This window comes from Cervus elaphus, chromosome 33 (genome assembly GCF_910594005.1).
Source record: "Cervus elaphus chromosome 33, mCerEla1.1, whole genome shotgun sequence".
Classification (NCBI taxonomy): Eukaryota; Metazoa; Chordata; class Mammalia; order Artiodactyla; family Cervidae; genus Cervus; species Cervus elaphus.
In genome coordinates, this window is record NC_057847.1 from 9,515,246 (window position 1) to 9,532,974 (window position 17,729).

Consider the following 17,729-nt stretch of genomic DNA (forward strand, 5'->3'; position numbering starts at 1 on the left):
AAGAAAAGGACATTAGGTAAAAACTAAGGAAATCTGAGTCAAGTATGGACTTCAGTTAATGATATTGTATCAACATTGGTTCCCTGATTGTGACAAATGATCATTTTAATGTAAGATATGAATTAAAGAGGAAACTGGGTGTGGGGTATATAGGAACTCAATGTACTATCTTCTCAACTTGTCTGTAAATCTATGACTATTCTAAAATTAAAAGTTTATTAGAGAGTGAGAAGACAGAAGACTTTCTCCCTTTTTCTGAGTGGGAGGTCATAATGTCTGAAGATGAGGCAGTCATCTTTTGACTGCAGAGATGACAATTCACAGCCATTAGCCAATTGTGGGCCCAGTTACTGCATTTCTGTTATGTGAGAAAATAAACTTTACTGTTTAAGCTGTTTTGTTCCTTGCACCTGAAAAAAAATATTCCAAGTTCATGAATTTGTAATCATATATCCCAAAATGAGCCAGGATGCCAGAGATTTAATGTCTAAGCAAGTATCTCACCAATGTAAAAAGAGACTGGAGAAAAAGAAAAAAAAGAGGCTTTTATTAATATATATGTGTGGTGGAAAATGGTGGATGAAGTCCCAGTTAGGGTAGGGAGAGAAAAAGTGAGCAGAGGTATGAGGAAAAATCCATCTCCATCTTGAGATTATTTGGTAAACAAGGTTTTATTGAGTGAGTAGTATATGGTCAGGCCAGGAACCATGGAAAATAATATAAAAGTTTAAGACTTAAATCCTGCCCAAGTATATTGAGATCCTTTATTTTTCTGTGGTATATCAGGCTTAGATGTTAGAACCAAAAGCCATCTTAAAGACCGATTTTCTGCATACATAAGCTTAAAAGTACTCTACTTTTTAAATTAGGGGCAGCAAACTGCTTTTCTATTTAGCTTTGTATTTTTGAGGTCCTCCAGCATTAGCCTTTCTTTGTGGTGGCTGCCTAATTCTCTGCAGAGCAAACGAACCATTATTTATCCGCTCAGTCCGAGTCATTTAGGTTTCCAGGCTTCACCATTACAAAAACTTGCCAATGAACATCTCTGTTCCTGCTCCTTTGACAACACCGCTAATGCGCCTGTAATAAAAATTTCACGGAGGAGACCTATCTACTTTATTACATAACACCCTTTCCCTCCGTCCAGGGCTGCAAGTTGGGTAGCTGCTTACTTCTGGGTGGGCACCACTCCCATCTCTCTTATTTCAACTGTTTGATATGAGGTCTGGAAAAGGCAGGAAGCAGGTGGGATCCATAACCTACCAATAAAGCACGTAGGTGCTAAAGAGGGAAGAAATGGCGCAGGAAGCTGTAAGGGGTATTTGAGGAAACAAGAGATGGAGCAGGACAGATACTCTCTGGATCAAAGCAGTGTGAGCTAAAGACAATCAGAATGCAGGTCAGTCACATGACAGAGGCCTCCAACGCTAACGCGATGAGTTTGTACTTGGTTCTGCGGGGCGACGGTGAGTGAAGAAAAGATTCCGTGAAAGCGACGGGGTTTTAGACTCTGTCACAAGTCCTAGGGGTGGTGTGTCAATTCATCTTCCTGCGCCGAGATTTCCACATTCGTTAACAATTAAAAAGTAATACTTGCTGGGCCGACCTCGAATACATACAAGAAGTAAACAGTGAACTGTAAAACTTAGAAGGCCGATCTTCAGGGTAGTGGTTTACGGTCAGGTGACAAGTCGACAAAAATTTCTTAAGTCTTTTACAAAAAAATGCTGAAACCAGATGCAAAAACGAGATCTTTTCGCCTGCAAACGACTTGCTATGGACTCGAAGTGGGTCGCAGCCTCTTCTTGCTCTGCTGCTCCCGCTCTGCCAGAAGCCCACGCGGGAGACCATTTTCGAGGTTTGGTTTGGAGTCTCGGAGCCGAGGACTCCCGTAGACGCGAGGGAACCGAGATGCATGTGTGTGCGGGAGCGCACAGCCCGGGAGCCGGCGGCCACAAGCTACCGCCAAAGCGGCGCAATAGCCCTGGCAGGCCAGGAATCTCCGCACTACCGAGCCGGCGTGTGCAACCGGGCGTGCGTGGGCGCAGCCAGCCACTGCGCAGGCGCGGACACGCTCCCCTTCGGCCTCCGCGCGGCGCTCTGGGCGAGAGCGCGCCCCCGGCGGGTTCCGCTCCCGACAGGCGGAGGGCTGCGCGCGCACGAGAGAGCCGGCCGTGACGTGCGCCGCGCTACGCCCGACGTCACGGGTCCGTGTGTAGTGGCGGCTGGGCTACCCTCAGCAGCGGCTCCCGACGAGGGTGGTGCGGTCACTGGGTGCGGTGTTCGGGGGTCCTGCGGCCCGCAGCGGCGGCGGCGGCGACGACGACTACTACCGGGAGGCCCGGGGCTCCCAGCCGCGGAGTCGTCTCTCCCGCCCCTTCTCCGGCCTCGGCGGCGCCCGGCCCGCGGCTTCCTCTTTTTCTGCCCAGCTTCCCGCGGGCCTCTGGGCCGCGGCGGCGAGAAGGAACGAGGGGCGCCGAGAGGCCCCGACCGGCCGCCGCAGTCCACGAGTCCGCCGCTGCGCCCGGCGCGGGCTCCATGTGAAGGAGGGCCGGGCCTGGCCCCCCGGCCCGCGCCCGACTCCTCGTGCGCCCCTCCGGTCCCCGGGGGCCCGCAGCCTCCCTCGACCGGGGGGCGCAGTGACAGGCCGCGCGGGGGCGGAGGGGTGGGTCTGCGGCTCCCTACGTCCCCGCGGAGCGGCGGGTAAGTGCGTGTGCGTGCGTGCGTGTGTGTGTGTGTGTGTGTGTGTGTATGTGTGTGTGTGTGTGAGCGCGCGCGCGCGCCCGCACAAATGTGTGGCGGTGGCGGTGGGGGTGGGGGAGCGGGGAGGGGGCCGGACGTGAGGAGGGGGCCGTTGCCGGCCTGGGCGCAGCCCCTGGGGCGGAGATTTCGCTAGGTTGTAGCCTCGCTTGGGGTGGGCGGACCTTGGGTCCCTTGCATCCTGTCCTGAAGTCCAGGTCCGAGCGAAGTAGACCGCTGGGCGGTGGAGCTGTCAAGACGCGTACTCCGCGGGGCCTTTGGAAGGAACATTGCGCCTGGTCCTTGGGAGAAGCAGAAATCTTAGATACAGGAAGCGAGAAAGTGCTTGTCTTTGCCCCGCTGTATCGTCGTGCACTAGCGGTTAGGGTTGATGCCCTTTTCTCTTTATGGACCGTTTAGCGAGCACTTGTTACGCCCCCGGTACTTATCGTGCATTGTCTCACCTCACCTTCGAAGCCCAGTGAGGTGATAATGTCTCTCCATTTTACGGTTGAAAACATCGAGGCTCAGATTCAGCAACTTGCCCAAGGTCACGCAGCTTGGTAATCTGGGAAAGCCTTGGTTCGAATATGATGTTTTCTCCGTAGAAGTGTATTTCTGATCTTGCGAAAATAAATATGTGAGGAAAATGAGAAAACCTGAAAAGTTTCTTCTGGGGAGTAAAATCTAAATATTTACATAAGTAGGTCGAGCTTATATGCCCCTATTGTGTTTTCCTGCAGTCTAGCCAAATGATTTTCTTGGTTCTTTCCAAAAAAATTACTATTAAAAGGTGACTCCATGCACGTTTACCTTTTTCTTTTTTTTGCGGTGGAACTGACCGAACAGAAAATATTCCCCCTCTTATCAAAAAGAAGAAATAGATTTAGTTAAACTCCATATTTCTTGAAAAGTTACAATTTGTGCAATTTATTCTTGATGCATACAGGGAACTCACAGTTGGGTTATTTGCTTGAGATTTCCTTATTGCAAAATTTGTTTCTGGATTATGTGGCAATGACAACATACTTAGTAATTTGTGCATTAACTTGTGCAATATCTCTGAGTGAAGGGCCAGAATTTAATGTGTAGAGTGTTGTAGAGAGTTATCTTTTAATGATGTGATTGTTTTCTTTCGTATGTATGTAGCAAAGTAATGAGTATTTATAAACTAACTGAAATTCTCATTTTAGCATTGACCTATACTGTTTCTTTGATTATGATTAAAGCTAGAGAGCCTTTACATTTCTCTTTGCAGAAGAAAGTGTTGATAAAATTCTCTTGAGTAACTTAAGTTTCATGCATAGTTGTAAATGTTTTAAGAAATCTATTGATGCCCCAAATTGTAGTATTTGATAATTTCTTTTAATGTATTATCAGGTTTAAGAAAATTTGTAGTTCAATGTCTGTGTAATGTCTGTAGAGAAAATGTTGCATTACAGAGTTAAGAAGTGGATTGTTCACTGATTTGTCGTTTGCTTGAAATATAAACGTGTGTTGAGTCTTGTTCAATGTAATATCATTATAGAATGTTTATCTAGTCATGCTCTCCATGAATCTCTCTTGAAAGAAATAACTATTAAAGATTTATTGTAAATAATTTGATGATTACATTGTAGATTCAGTCTTTTAAGTGTTTTAATTGGAACTTTCATCCCTTGTTTAGCTTATTGCTACCAGAGGAGTAAACTATATTTAATAGATGCTGTATTAAAATGGCGTTGTGTTTGGTTCTAGACAAGTCCCACAGCTTTAGTATCAGATTGATTTTATTTTTTTCCTTGTAGAATTGGAGCTCTCTAAGCTCCCTCCTACCTGCCCCTCAACCCAGCCCCAGCTTTTCGTTATGAAGCAGTGTTAAGTACACAGGAATTTGGTGATATCAAACACCCACGTGGTAATCCTGTAGACTCACTTGTTGGCATCTCGCCATAATGTGGACATGATTTTTGGCCATGGATGCCTGTGTGCTCAGTCGCTCAGTCATGTCCCACTCTTTGTGACCCCATGGACTGTAGCCCGCCAGGCTCCTCTATCCATGGGGTTTTCTAGGCAAGAATATTGGAATCGGTTGCCATTTCCTCCTTCAGGGGATCTTCCCAACCCAGGGATTGAATCCCTATCTCCTGCATGTCTCCTGCATTGGCAGGCAGCTTCTTTACTATTGAGCCACTTAGGAAGCATTTTTGGCTATACCATTTGAAAACAAAACTGTGGACACTATGACAGTTTACCCCTAATATGCCAACTTGCATTTCCAAAGATAAGGACATTTTCTTACATAGCCAAGATACATTGTTGTTAACTTTCTGATGAATAGTTATTAATAAGAATAAATTCTTATTGTTAATTTCTTAATGTAATCTAGTATCCATCCATGTTTAAATCTCCCCACTTGTGCTGGAAAGATCTTTTATGGCTTTTTATACTTAATTCCACCAAACCAGGATCCCATCAAGGTTTATTCACTACATTTGGTTAAGTCTCTTTGATCTCTTCTAATCTAAAACAATATCACCTCTCCATTTTATTTATTTATTTTTTTTATCTTTTGGGCATGCCACACAGTATGTGGGATCTTAGTTTCCCAACCAGGGATTGAACCTGTGGCGCCTGCTGTGGAAGCACAGAGATTTAACCACTGGATGCCTTGGAAGTCCCATCATCTCTCCATTTTATAAAATGGATTTTTTTTTAATAAAAGAGATCAAGGCAGTTATCTTATAAAACAAGTCACATTCTGGATTTGTCTGATTTTTTTTTTTCCCCCTCATGGTGTCATTTAGCATGTTCCTCTTTGCCTCCTACATTAGCTAACTGTAAGCTAGATTTAAAGAATCATTAGTTTCAGGTTAAATATTTTGGGCAAGAATAACTACTGAGTGTTGCTGTATACTTTATATTACTTCCCATCAGGGATCATATATTGTTAAGTCCTATTATTTGTGGTTCTGAGTTTGATCACTTGGTTATAGGGGTTGTTGTTCAGTTGCTAAGTCATATCTTTGCGACCCCATGGACTGCAGCACGCCAGGCTTCCCTGTCCTTCACTATCTCCCCAAGTTTGCTCAAACTCATGTCCATTAAGTCAGTGATGCCAGCCAACCATCTCATCCTCTGTCGTCCCCTTCTCCCACTGCCCCTCAGTCTTTCCCAGCATCGGGATCTTTTCCAGTGAGTCAGCTCTTCCCATTAGGTGGCTAAAGTATTGGAGTTTCAGCTTCAGCATCTGTCCTTCCAGTGAATATTCAGGGCTGATTTCCTTTAGGGTTTACTGGTTTGATCTCCTTGCTGTCCACAGGACTGTCAAGAGTCCTCTGCAGCACCACAGTTTGAAAGCATCAGTTCTTAGGCATTGAGCCTTCTTTATGGTTCAACTCTCACATCCCTACATGATTACTGGAAAGACCATAGCTTTGACTAGATGGACCTTTATCAGCAAAGTGATGTCTCTGCTTTTTAATATGCTGACTAGGTTTGTCATAGCTTTTCTTCCAAGGAGCAAGCATCTTTTAATTTTGTGGCTGTAGTCACCCTCTGCAGTGATTTTGGAACCCAAGAAAATAAAATCTGCCAGTGTTTCCACTTTTTTCCCACCTGTTTGCCATGAAGTGATGGGACCGGATGCCATGATCTTAGTTTTTCCAATGTTCAGTTTTAAGCCAGCTCTTTCACTCTCCTCTTTCAGTCAGTTCAGTCGTGTCCGACTCTTTGTGACCCCATGGACTGCAGCATGCCAAGCTTCTCTGTCCATCACCAACTCCTGGAGCTTACTCAAACTCATATCCATCAAGTTGGTGATGCCATCCAGCCGTCTCATCCTCTATCGTCCCCTTCTCCTCCTGCCTTCAGTCTTTCCCAGCATCAGGGTCTTTTCTAGCGAGTCAGTTCTTTGCATCAGGTGGCCAAGGTATTGGAGTTTCAGCTTCAGCTCTCCTCTTTGCTGTTGCTGCTAAGTCGCTTCAGTCGTGTGCGACTCTGTGCGACCCCATAGACAGCAGCCCACTGGGCTCCCCTGTCCCTGGGATTCTGCAGGAAAGAATAGTGGAGTGGGTTGCCATTTCCTCCTCCAGTGCATGAAAGTGAAAAGTGAAAGTGAAGTCGCTCAGTTGTGTCCGACTCGTAGCGACCCCATGGACTGCAGCCCACCAGGCTCCTCTGTCCATGGGATTTTCCAGGCAAGAGTACTGGAGTGGGGTGCCATTGCCTTCTCTGGCTCTCCTCTTTAGGTGAGGTATATTTTCCCCACTGCAGTTGGCGTGTGTTCTCCAGTAGTCTTTCAGCTTTCAGTAGGTAGTAATATCTATTGCTGCATCTGTTGGCAAGCTAACTTTTGGATGTCAATGTTAACAATCTTTGGTTGGTCTGTAGACAGCAACAAAATCGCAGGAATTGTAAAAATATTCTATGCAGCTGTATTAATCAGCTTCTGATTTGGGGGATTTTAAAATATATTTTTAATAATGAATTCAAGGTTATCACCAGTTATGAATAAAAAGAGACCTGACTTGAGAGAACAGGACAATTCAGTTCCTGTCTTTTCCTGTACTGTCTCTCAAGGAGTGTGTGTGTGTGTGTGTTTTGGCTGTACCGTGAGGCTTGGTGGCTTGTGAGATCTTAGTCCTCACTGAACCTCGGTCCTTGGCAATAAAATCGAGGAGACCCTATCACTGGACCATCAGGAAATTCCCTCAAATAATATACTTCTTTTAAGTCTTAGCCAATATTTGTTGCTCAGGAATAGCTGAAATATAAAAGAGTTACTTTACTAGAAAATATTTTGAGAAAACTGTTTTCTGGTGTCATGCAAAGGAGAACTGGATTGAGAATCAGAAGGTCTAAATACTAGGCCTAGTTCTACTGTTCTATGAAGTTCAAGGATTATAAACTTTTTAACTTCACTCTGTATTTTCACGTCATAGTGATTGTTAGTAAACATGTCTGGAGGATAGGAATAGACTCTTCTTTGGTGGTGTTCCCATAACTAGCCCACCACCTTTCTTGTAAGTCCTCAAGAGTGTTATGCTTGAGATTCGTAGTACTATAAATTTAAAAAGCATTCTGTAGTTTATAAACTTTGGAAGTTTTTTCTAGAGGTAATTTCCCCCCATTTGTATAGTTAGTCATTTAGTCTGGACTTTAATAAATTAATAGTGACAAATTAAAAGGATAGTTTAAGATATGATTTTATTGGCATTCTTTTGACAATTCCCAAATTGCGTCTGCTCAGCGCCACTCCCTTAAGCAGGATGGTCCTTGAGCACTCTGCACTCGCCTCCACCACCCACTGACCGCTCGGCCCTGTAGTGGTCTGATTTCCACTGAGAAATCAGGTCTTCAAACACAGACGCAGTGGGCTTTGTTGATTTTGGTGCCTGTTGCCACAATACCTGTTGCCACATGTTTATTAAATGGATAGGTAATTGACAAGAGACCTCCTTTTACAGTGTTCTCAGATTCTTAAAAGATGGTAGCTACATGAGTTGAACAGGGTGGGGAATTTCAATGAAACGTCTGTATGCTCAGAAAAAATCAAGTATTTGTGAACAGCTCTACCACAGAGGCAAGGCTGTGGAAAAGTTTCTGAAAATTATTAATAGGAATCAGTGGGAGAATGTGAGATAATATTTATTATTTTTGTAAGTCTTTGAGAACAGATCTGCAGTCTAAGCTGAAATAAATTTTCAGTTGTTTCTGTGCTATTAGTAATAGTTATGTGCTCCTAACTCATATTGTATTTTAGATTTGTGACTTGAAGATGTTTCATTATCATTATTGTTTGATAAGTTTGTCGTTACCCTAAGTTTGACTGACTTAGCTACATTTTAATGGTATTTATGGAGTTTTAACTCAAAATATTTTGTTCTTTTGTTTTAATATGAAAGAAATGAGACCAATGTTCTCTGACTAAGTTTGCAGAGAGATTAATACCATGGTTTATATGATTGCTTTGATGCACTTTAAAATCAGTTTAGGCATTCTTAGACCTGTTGAGTGCTTTGTAAAATTAGTAATAGTTATTATATGGTATGACATAAGGTATAAGAATGGTATGTCAAAGAACATTTACGAACTTTCTTATTTGATTAGATATTGTAAGGAAATGAAAGAAGTAGAAGATAGCTAGCTCAGCCTTAGTGTTGATAAAGATCTACTTTGAGATAGTGTATCATTAACGATCCAGTCTGTTAGTAGTACCTGACTGCATTCGGTTGACTTCACCCCCAAACCACCATATACCTTCATTATAAATCTTTCCCCATGATTTGAGAAAGAGTAGATTAATTTTGTGTTCTGAGATCATGTAATGTGTATTAATCAGCATCTCAAAGTTTTGTCCCATAGTTATGGACTGTTGCATATTGCCTTAGGGATAGAAGGTTTACTTAGGGATGTACCGGAGGAATTTCTTGCCTAGAATGTTCCTGAAGTGAATACACAGACTGTAAACTGTATTTCATACTGTTTGTTGAACACTGATAGTAGGTAGAAAGCCTGAATTCACTCTTAAATCTGCCATTAATTAGAAGTTGACTGTGACAAAGTGACTTCATTAATTTTTTAAAAAGCGTGATCTTAGCACATAGCAGGTACACACAGGTCTTTGCTGTGTCGTGTGAGATCTTTCTTTGTAGCACACGGACTCTAGAGTTGTGGTCCACGGGCTCAGTACTTGCAGTGCTTCGGCTTAGTTGCTCCACACCATGTGGGATCTTAGTTCCCAAACCAGGAATCCAGTCTGCACCCCCGCGCATTGCAGGGTGGAGCCTTAGCCACTGGACCACCAGCGAAGTCCCGAGTTAAACATTTCTGAATTTGAAGAAGTTGCCCTAGATGATTTCTTTTTTAAAAACATTTATCTGTTTTTTGGCTGTGGTGGGTCTTTTTTGCTGAACGGGGACTACTCTTTATTGCAGTGCCTGGGCTGCTGCTTGTGGTGGTTTCTCTTGTTGTGGAGCACAGCCTCGAGGTTCGTGGGCTCAGTGGTTGCAGCTCTCGGACTCCAGTGCTCAGGCTCAGTAATTGTGGTACACAGGCTTAGTTGCTCTGCAGCACACGGGATCTTCCCTGACCAGGTATGGAATTGATGTCCCTTGCATCACCAGGTGGATTCTTAAACACTGAACCACCAGGGAAGCCCCCCACCGCCGCCGCCCCCCGCTCTGAGTTGATTTCTTGAGGACCTATCTAATACATGATTCTGTGAGAGCCACAGCATCATAGAAAATAGAGTCAAAAGAGATTCAAGTTTTCTTACTTGGGAGATTGTTAAGATGACAACTATCCAGGGAAGATTTGTTACAGGGCAGCATTTGGAAGATAAATAGCTCTATTTAAATGTGATTAGTTTGTCAGAATGACATCTTTTACTTAAAGATATTTTATAGCCAGGTACCTTGTGTTGAACTGTGATGATCTATAATAGGTTCTCAGTAAATGTTGAAAGAGTAGATGAATAACTTCAGGACTGATATGATTGAAATCAGAGTCACCTGATGATATTTTAGTGATAAAATCCAGGATAGTAACCATTGAATTCTAGAAAATAGCAGAAAAGAAGTAAATTATTCTCATGAATGGGCAACCAAGACTAGTGAAATACATTTTTCATTTTTGGAAATACTTTAGCCAAAAGGGAGGAAAGATCTTTTTGGAAAAGAAAAGAAAAAGTATTGGAAAAATTTTACCTGCAGTCTTATGCCCGCTAGAAATTTTAAAATAGTTTTATGGATGTACTGGATAAGCCCCAAATGATTACATTTTAAAAAAAAATTCTTCTCCCCAATGGAAAAAACATTTGGGGCAAACCATACATCAACAAAGAAAATTTTAATATATATATTTATTTTTGTGAGGCTGTGTGGGATCTTAGTTCCCTAACAGGGGATTGAACCTGTGCCCCCTACATTGGGAATGTGGAGTCTTAACCATCGGACCACAGGGAAGTCCCAGCAATTTTTTTTTTCCTCAGAATCTTTCTGCTTCTTTATTCTTCCTTTCTTCCATCTTCATATCTCTAACCAAAGCATAGAAGTACATTAAGTATTCTTAGCTTATTTTGTTCTTAGGTAATAAATTGGTATTGGCATTTGTTAAACTAGAGCTTCCCTTGTGGCTCACAGGTTAAAGAAACTGCCTGCAATGCTGGAGACCTGGGTTCAATCCCTGGGTCAGGAAGATCCCCTGGAGAAGGGATTGGCAACCCACTCCAGTATTCTTGCCTGGAGAATTCCATGGACAGAGGAGCCTGGTGTGCTGCAGTCTGTGGGGTCCCAAAGAGTTGGACACGACTGAGCAACTAACACTTTCGTTAATCTGATACCCACTCTAGTGTTTTCTCTCATATAAATCTTGCTCATTTGCAAATGGGAGGATCAAGTTTGGGTGATATGGCTTCATAGAATGAGGGCTCTTCACCCTGCTTTCAAAGATGGGCAGCTCAGAACTGATAAAAGAAGGCTTGATTGGAGATTATGAAAGGACTAAGTGGCTTAGATGTGGTTATGCAGGAAGATCTCTAAAGGGAAAGTTGCAGAGATCTTGGTCAGTAGGTGGAGGGGAGGCTTGAGTAGTTGCATGAGTCAGGGTTCAATCACAAAGGAAGAACGAACTGCTGTGGTATCATGGAATTAAGGAATTTATGATAGGTAGAAGACCTTATGGAGTTGTGGGAGAAGCTTGGAAACCAAAGTCTGTAAGGAGGAATTGGCAGATCAGAGAAGTCGCTAATCAGCCTTCCTGAAGCAGTGGTGCAGTGGGCAAGTCAGAGTTTGCAGGTGAATCTAAAAAGCTAATTATACCCAGCTACTGAAGTGTGGGACCACACAGTAGAGCTGGTGGAAAGTATAGAAAGCTGTTGTCTCTACCTAGGTACCTCTTCTGAGGTCTTCAGTCAAGCTTTTGATGGTGGGCCTGAGGTTGCTGTTTGGTTGGCTGGGTTGACAATAAGAAAGAGCTACATGCAATACAGGGGAGAGCAGAGACGCAGTGGCTGCTCTTGGGGAGAACAGGCTCTAGGTGCGAGGGCTTTAGTAGTTGTGGCATGCAGACTCAATAGTTTTGGTGTATGAACTTAGTTACTCTGAGGCATGTGGAATTTTCCTGGACCAGGGATCCAACCTGGGAAAATTCCACATGCCTCAGAGCAACCAAGTCCATGCACCAAAACTATTGAGCCTGGGACCAGGGATCAAACCCATAGAGGGCATGGCAGCCGACTCCAGTATTCTTGCCTGGAGAATCCTCATGGACAGAGGCGCCTGGTGGGCCACAGTCCCTGGGATTGCAGAGTTGGACACGACTGAGCGACTAAGCCCAGCACAGGGATCAAACCCCTGTACCTGCATCGGCTGATGACTTCTCAACCCTGGACCACCAGGGAGTCCAGAGCCCGGGGTCTTTTGTTTGTTTGTTGTTAAACTTTTCATTTTGTATCAGGCTATAACTGATGAACAAACTGTGTGTGATGGTTTCAGGTGAACAGTGAAGGGACTTAGTCATTCATATACACGTATCCATTTCCCCCCAGATCCCCTTCCGTCCAGGCTGCCCCATAGTTGAGCAGATCTCCAAGACCCGTGGTCTTTTAACTGAGATCACACCCCGGGTTTTGCCTTAATGAAGCTCAGATTCTTGATGTCTCCTCACAAAAAGCAGTCAATGAGAGATGAAGTGATAGGTAAGAAGAGTATTTTATTTATAGAAAAACACACTCCACATGGAGTGTGGGCCATCTCGAAGGCGAGAGTGGCCATGAACTATATTCTGTTGAAGTTCCCAGACTCGGGGTCTGTTGGTGACAAATTACAATTTTTGTTTGTTGGAAATCTTTAGCTATTGTTCTTCAAGATATTTTAGTTGTGAATGAAAGTCTAGATTGGCAGTTATTTTTCCCTCAGCATTTCAAAGATATTATTCCATTCTGTTTTCTACTATATAATCAGACCTAAAAGACTGTATGGATATGTTTTTTTAAAAATATTTTTGTTTTGTTTATTTATTTTTGACTCAGAATTTTTTTTTTTAGTATATATGTATTTATTTGACTGCATCAGGTTTTAGTTGCATCATGTGGACTCCAAAGTGCATGGGCTTAGTTGCTCCACAGCATGTGGCATCTTCATTCCCCAACCAGGGATTGAACCCACATGCCTTGCATGGCAAGGCAGATTCTTAACTATTGGACCACCAGGGAAGTCCCTGGATGTTTTATTAATAGTAATTTTTTATTGTGTTGTTAGAGTATATAATTGAATTTTTAATGGAAATAGTCACATTGGTTTTTTTTTCCTTAATTTTTAAATTCATTTAATGTTTATTGAAAATCTTAGGAATGTCTTAGGAATCAGTAAAATAAGCCTTTAATAAATTTGTTGTTGAGTTTTAATTGTTCATGTGCACAATTGTTACTAAAATGTTTGACTTCCTTCTGTGTGTTAGCACTGAAGATAAACAAATTGGTCATTGTTTTTGTAATTATAGAGCTCCATTCTGATGTGGGAGGGAGACAGACATACCCGGCCTCGTAATTTGTTAGGGCTTCCCAGGTGGCTCAGCTGGTAAAGAATCTGCCTGCAATGCAGGAGACCTGGGTTCGATCGCTGGAGAAGGGAATGGCTACGCACTTCAGTATTCTGGCCTGGAGAATTCCATGGATAGTCCATGAGGTCACAAAGAGGTGGACACAACTGAGTGACTTTCACTTTCAATTTTCACTCAGGTGGCTTAGTTCACTTCAGTCGCTCAGTCATGTCCGACTCTTTGCGAACCTGTGGACTGCAGCACATCAGGCTTCCCTGTCTGTCACCAACTCCCAGAGTTTGCTCAAACTCATGTCCATAGCATCAGTTCAGTTCAGTCACTCAGTTGTGTCTGACTCTTTGTGACCCCATGAACCACAGCATGCAAGGCCTCCCTGTCCATCACCAACTCCCGGACTCCACCCAAACCCATGTCCATTGAGTCAGTGATGCCATCCAACCATCTCATCCTCTGTCACCCCCTTCTCCTCCCTCCTTCAGTCTTTCCCAGTGTCAGGGTCTTTCCAGTGAATCAGTTCTTTGCCATGGTATTGGAGTTTCAGGTTCAGTATCAGTCCTTCCAATGAATATTCAGGACTGATTTCCCTTAGGATGGACTGGTTGGATCTCCTTGCAGTCCCAGGGACTCTCAAGAGTCTTCTCCAACACCACAGTGCAAAAGCGTCAGTTCTTCAGTGCTTAACTTTATAGTCCAACTTTCATATCCATACATGACTACTGGAAAAACTGTAGCTTTAAGATGACCTTTGTTGGCAAAGTAATGTCTCTGCTTTTTAATATGCTGTCTAGGTTGGTCATAACTTTTCTTCCAAATTAGATGACGTTTGCTCCTTCGAAGAAAAGCTGTGCCCAACCTAGACAGGTGGCTCAGTGGTAAAGAATCTGTCTGCCAATGCAGTAGACTTGAGTTCAGTCCCTGGATTGGATGATCCCCTGGAGGAGGAAATGGCAACTCACTCCAGTCTTCTTGCTCAGAAATTGCATGGACAGAGGAGCCTGGTGGGCTGCAGTCTATGACGTCACAAAGAGTCAGACATGACTGAGTGACTAAGCACTATACATAATTTGTTATCCAAGTGAGGCTACTTTTGAGAGTGAAAGGATGCTGTTATAATAATACTCTTGGAGCAACAAAAATAAACTGGGATTGCCCTTAGCAAACTAGGATTTATGGTTTACCCTACTTATGTGCAGATGAGTATGATACAGTGAAATATGCACAAAGTACCATGGGAATATTATAGATAATATGTTATTATAAAATATGAAATAATATTAAATGCATAAGTGTAGGTAGTAATATTCAGATACTGAAGCTCTATTTTAAAAAAGCAATAGTACTTTTGACTTTACAGGAATGAAGGATACCTAGATGTCAGCTTAGCCTAATAAAAGCATGACAAAAGCCATGGTGGACAAAAAATGTTAAGAAATTTCAAATTGGATATGTAGGAGATCATGATCAGAGATGGAGGAGACAGGGTGCAGAGTGCTTAGAGTGGCAGTTACGTGGAAAAGGTTGCATGAATAACTTTATTTTGAGATGAAAGAAGTAAAAATTCCTGAAGAAGAAGGAGAAATAGGTGTTCAGAGGATGAACAGAAGCCAAGGCCCAGGAAGTGGGATCTGTCCAGTCCTTTGGGAAAGGCAGGTAGATTGGATTGAAACGTGTGTGCTGTGTTATGCTGTGGTAGGAGATTCAGTTTTAAGATTTAAGATTTTGTTAATGGCCTCACTATTTACAAAGTGCTTTTAGGTGCTATGGGAGACATTAAGATTTGTAAGTAGTGTTTCTTGTCCTCTTGGAGCTTACTGTATAAGCTTGGTACACATAAGTGAAGTCGCTCAGTCATGTCCAACTCTTTGCGACCCCATGGACTGTAGCCCACCAGGCTCCTCAGTCCATGGAATTTTCCAGGCAAGAATACTGGAGTGGGTTGCCATTTCCTTCTTCAGGGGATCTTCCCAACCCAGGGATCGAACCTGGGTCTCCCGCACTGCAGGCAGACGCTTTACCATCTGAGCCACCAGGGAAACCCTGGTACACATAACCTTTTTACAAAACTTGAAAGGGACTTTGGGAATTGATTTGATGAAAACTGGGTAGTCTTGGGGTTTGTTTTTTGGTTTGTTTTTGGTTTTGTTGAGTCTTTTGCTGCAAGGGCTTTTCTCTAGTTGTGGTGAGGGGTGTACGCTCTAGTTTCCATGTGCGAGCTTTTCAATTGCAGTTGCTTTTGTTGTTGAGTAACATGGGCTCTAGGGCATGTGGGCTTCAGTAGTTGTGGCTCCCGGGGCTCAGAGCACAGTCTTAGTTGCTCACAGCATGTGAAATTCTCCTGAATCAGGGCTCGAACCCTTGTCTCTGGTACTGTCAGGCGATTCTTCACCACTGAGCCACCAGGGAAGCCCGGCCTTAGGGTTTTATGTTGGATTTTAAGGTTCCTGGCAATATATACTGACTTAAAGAGTTCTGACTGAGAAGTACTATATTTCATATTTCGTGGAAGCTTTGATTCATATGACAAGCAATAGAAAGTGTTTGGCTCCTGCCAGCAAAATGAGTATGCTCAACATAATCCTATTTTGACTATAACCCTGGCCATCATTTTACTATACCAGTATAGGGTATACTTGTTTGCTTACTTTTTAAGCTTTGGGTAGATTTTAGAATTTTAAAGAGACATTAATATTTTAGAATTTGGTATTTTCTTATTTTTTTAAATCCAGGGGATTAGCAGGTGGAGCATATTGGTACACAGTAGGCATGGGCTAAGTGTTGGTTGAGCAAAATGAGAGGTAACGTAATGTAGCATGTAAGAGTGGATTGCAAATAAGACTGTCTTGAGTTCCAAAGCTGAACTTAATAAATAAGTAAACTTAGCTTCTATTTTTTGAGTGTTCACTGTTCTTTGTTATTTTTCAAAGTGCTTTACAAGTAATATTTCATTCATGCCTTATAATATTCACATAAAATAGGTACAGTTACTACTCCCATTTTATAGATGAGGAATTGGGCATTGAGAGCCATCATTATCATTATTATTAATGAATTTTGAGAGGTATTTTTGTAAACTAATCATTTTTTTTTCTCTCTGCTGCCTGATGGAAATAACAGGGAATGACAAATACGTCTTCATCAGCCTGCAGTAATTTGAGTTTTAATAAAAGCCTAAATTTCTTATGAGTGTTGACTGAAGTTACCTCACTCCTTTAAGATCCATTTAATAAAATGTAGAAAAGAATTGAGATGTGTAGACATGTAAAATAAATTCCCCTACGTGTATATGTGTGGCTGAGGCCCTTTGCTGTCCACCTGAGACTATCACAGCATTGTTAATTGGCTGTACTCCAGTACAAATAAAAAGTTTTTAAAAAGTTAAAAAAAAAATCCCCCAATATTCTCAGTATGATTTAAGAACTAAGGAAGAGGAAAAAAAAACTCATCAGATATCAACTTACTTTTAACAAGTATTTGCATAAGACCTGTGTAACTTATAAATTGGCTTAAGATCAGTAGTCATAGTTGCAATGCTAGTAGCATTATAGAATAAAATTTGCAGCTATATTGAGATAATTGACAGACTATACATTTAAGGTATGTGATTTGGTAAAATCAGACATATGTATATACATGTGAAACCATAACCTCCTTAAGATAGTGACCATATCCACCACCCCCAGAAGCTTCTTCATGCCCTTCTCTTGTCCGTCACTGTCTTGCCTCTTTTTATTGTCCCTAGGCAACCAGTGATCTCCTTTTTATTATCATAAATTAACTGTTCACCTGGTAATGGACATTTGAGTCTCCAGTTTGGGATTGTCCCTCAGTAATGCTATGAACATTTGTATACAAGTGTTTGTGTGGACAGTCCATGGGGTTGCAAAGAATCAGACACAACTTAGCAACTGAACAGCAACAGTGAACAGTTTGTGTGGATTTATGCTTTCATTTTTCTCAAGTAAATATCTAGGAGTGGAATGGGTGGGTCATAAGATTTTGCGAAACTGTTTCATAAGGTGGTTATACCATTGGACTTTTGACGTTCTTAGCAGCACTGTGAACATTTTCATTGCACAGCATCCTTGCCAGCACTTCATATGACCATTCTTTTGGAATCTCATTGTGTTTTTTTTTCCCCTCCCCTCTTTTCTGAAGGTGAAAAGGAAGGAATTTAATTTTTTTTTTGAGCAGTGTTAGATTTACGGAAAAATTGAGCATAGAGTTCCCATTTACCCTCTCCCTTGCTCCAAGTTTTCCCTATTATTAACATTTTGCATTAGTGTGATACATTTGTTACCTTTAATGAGCCTATATTGATATATTCTTATTAACTGAAGTTCATAGTTTCCATTAGGGTACATTTTGTGTTATTTATTGTATGAGTTCTGACAAATGTTTAATGACATAGATCTACCATTATTACAGTATCATGCGGAATAGTTTCACTG

General features: G+C 42.3%; 1 protein-coding gene and 1 non-coding gene across 2 annotated transcripts in view; one reads left to right on the forward strand and one right to left on the reverse strand.

Moving 5' to 3' along the window:
* The first annotated feature begins 2,576 nt into the window (after positions 1 to 2,576).
* The window catches only part of MAP3K2 (mitogen-activated protein kinase kinase kinase 2), an 87,906-nt gene continuing 72,753 nt past the window's right edge, over positions 2,577 to 17,729 (forward strand). The window contains exon 1 of the mRNA XM_043894776.1: positions 2,577 to 2,703. The gene's annotated coding sequence lies outside the window, so the exon portion shown is untranslated. The remainder of the gene's footprint in view (positions 2,704 to 17,729) is intronic.
* On the reverse strand, positions 15,243 to 15,314 carry TRNAC-GCA. The gene has a single exon. It is a non-coding gene; the product is annotated as a tRNA-Cys (tRNA).